General features: G+C 33.1%; 1 long non-coding RNA gene across 1 annotated transcript; it reads left to right on the top strand.

Annotated features, from left to right (window-relative positions):
- The first annotated feature begins 861 nt into the window (after nt 1-861).
- Nucleotides 862-1,619, top strand: LOC131043294 (uncharacterized). Its single transcript, XR_009105511.2, has 2 exons — nt 862-949; nt 1,064-1,619. It is a non-coding gene; the product is annotated as an uncharacterized LOC131043294 (long non-coding RNA).
- The last annotated feature ends 1,594 nt before the right edge of the window (nt 1,620-3,213 follow it).

The raw sequence follows: 3,213 nt of genomic DNA, 5'->3' as shown, positions 1-3,213 counted from the left end.
GATTGGATTGGCAAAACCTTTGGCCACTTTGTTAATCACATACAAACCAATCCATGCATCACTAACAATAACAAATGAATTCTTGTGTCTCTATCCACAACCCTATATGCTTGTCCAATCTACTCCATATTGACAACCGCATCAAACATTAAACTAATGTGAATGTAGAAACAAAAAAGTAGACTTGTTAAGACATGTATTGACAAAAATAATCTTATTATGTCTCAAAACATGCATACCCCCTAACACCCTATAGAGCAAATGGGTGACTAGTCACAATTGAATCAAACATTTTTGTGTTTCTATTAACAAGAAAACATACATCTTAACCCTCTTAAACATTGTCAAAATTAATTAATTAAAAAAATAACACAACGTTTCTAATTATGCAAATACATAACAAATGAATCAATATTTCAGAATGTTGACATATGCTATAATCTACGCGAGACATGGATTAATAAGAAATATCATATTCAAAATACAAGCATGAAACTTTGAGGCTCCCTAAGATGGTGACTATTTAAATATCATCTCGTACAATATCAGACAATCAAAAGTAATTTTACATCTCATCTACATAATAATATTTTTGATTGTTAAATAATGTTTAAAAATAGCCGCTTTTAATTTGTTTGAAAGTAAAGACCCTAGGATACCTAACGATTGACGGTGAAAATGGCTTGTAAATGAATGTTCTTGGCTTGTGAAGTAAATACGTCTTACAGACATGTTCCTCCACATGATGTCACTCCATTGACGCCACTTCTTAAATGCAATTAAACAGTGATTCGGTTTCTTCACATGGCCAACAATACGGTTTACTCATGACTAACAGCTAGCAGTGCACTTCTTGGTCACTATAAATAAATCCTATAGGCATTGGCAATCTAGCATCCAAGCAAAGAGCAAACAACAGTGTGAATGCTTTAGACTGGTCTATAGTATGGTGGGTATATCTTGAATAGGAATATAGAATACTTATTTGATTAGTAGTTTAGTTTCATTTGAGTTTGGATGTAAAGCAAAACGCTGAGACTAAGATTGTTGTGTATGACTGCAGAAGATGGGTGAGTACAAAGCAAGCGTAGCTGTGTTAGTGGTTTTGGTTTGTTTGGGAATGGCAATGGCGGACAATCAAGAAAACAAGCCACCTGAAACTTGCCCTAATGCAAAAGCAAACACCTGCTGCAGTATCTGCCAGTGCTGTGGCACAGGGACAACTGCCTGTCTCGGTGCTGCCCACTTATTCTACTTCCCACCTGTTATCTCACTTCAACCCACCATAATATCCTTTGACCCCAGATGCACCACTACCACTACTAGTACCAGTACCAGTACCACTGGATCTTGTCCATGCAAGGTGTAACACAGACCCAGGTTTACGTACTTAAGCAACAAGGTTAAATAAGTGAGGCAATCACTCGCCCACCGTCTATTTGCTTTTGCTTTTATGTTAGATGGACTGTTAAACATCAATTGAAGATGCTAGATCTGAGTCTTAATCGATTCATATGAATTGTCTCTCTAATGTGTTGTATCTCAACATTGATCTAAAGTATTGTATCTTCTCTATTAGTATCAATACAATCTAATTATATATAAGTATTTCTTATCTACTTCATTGCCCTTTGATTTGTTCCAAAGCTTTTGTTTGAATATCAAAATACCTCTGCATTGATTTTTTACACTACTAAATTGCATTTCTTACAACTATAATTAAGTTTTGGATTAAGATTTTCCTTATTTTTTACTAATTTTTTAAAAAAGTAACTTATAAATATAAGATTAAGGCAATACATCTAAGTATATCATACAAATTAGAATATGGCTCTATTTTTTAATCTGGATTATGTTTTTCTTTATTGAATGTTTTGGATCACATTTTGGGATCTATCATAGAATGAGTTATAATAAGAGAAGATTTTTTTACATAACTAGGAAATATTACTACATCGATATCATGGACTATAAAATTTTTATGTTCTTAATGCAAATAAAAATGCAAGTAAGAAATAAAATTATCTTTGAAAGTTAGAATAGTGACACAAGATTCTTACATTAAGTATATAAAATTAAATATAATATTAATCAAAAGTTTGCCAATACATATTTCTCAATGTCTGGTCTATTAGTTTGGAGCCTAAATTTGTCCACTTTGTCTAGTGTATTATTTTTCAAGGCTTTTTAGTGGTGCTAATATTAATTCACATGGCCATTCGAGACCCTTGTTTCCCACTTTGTGAGTAGATGGAGTATTTTAAAAATCACTTCTAATTTTGTCCTTGAGCTCAATAGCTCTGAAATTGGATTTATAATTTCTCTTGAAATTTTGGGTTAGAGAACTTTTATTGGCACATGATTCTTTTGAGGGGTTAGCCTGCAATCCCTGACAAATTCAATTAGATTTGGCATAATATCAGGGTGGAAATTCTCTTTAGCATATGGAACTATTGAAATCTTCTATTTTTACACATTGTTCTATTGATAAAAATGTTTCACTTTTTTCTAAAGCTACTATATGCTCTAATGTGTTATAATAGATCTAAGTGCAAGTCAATGAGGTTTCCCTAGAGGTGGCTCACCTTAAATAATTTTTTTACCATTAGGGGAATGCCCCTTGTACCATTTCCAGAGTTGCTCTATATCCTTCCCTTCTCTTGAGTTCACTTTCCTTCTTATGTGTGTTAGAGAGATAGGAATCTCCTAGCTCAAGTGGTAATTAAGTTGCTTGGCCTAGAGTTTCTCCTTTGATTGGTCAAAGGGATTGGGGTCATACGAGTGTGTTGAAACTTGTTTGATGATTCTCAGCCTCTCCTCTCTCTCAAGATGACCATCTAGTGATAGTTCCAATTGGATTGATTCTAACAAGTTTCCTCTATTCTATTTGGATATTTTTTTTCTCATGATGAAAATAAAGAAAAATATGATGATGGGTGGGAACCCCATCACATTACTCTAGACCTTGTTGATGTATGGGGTAGATTGGGTGAGTGGGACCTGTCACATTCACTTGCTGCTACTGCCATACTGCTTAGTGAATTTTATATTTATGTAATATATTTTTGATTGAGACTATTAAGGTGTGATTATATGTCCGCCCAATTATTTTATGAATATTTATAATTTTATTCTCTTATAAATAGAAATACTAACACCTATTCATTTTTTTTTTGAGTAAATTAACAGGTTACAATTTAATAAATACCAACA

This window comes from Cryptomeria japonica, chromosome 5, assembly GCF_030272615.1.
Source record: "Cryptomeria japonica chromosome 5, Sugi_1.0, whole genome shotgun sequence".
NCBI lineage: Eukaryota > Viridiplantae > Streptophyta > Pinopsida > Cupressales > Cupressaceae > Cryptomeria > Cryptomeria japonica.
This window is presented reverse-complemented; position numbering and strand designations above follow the sequence as displayed.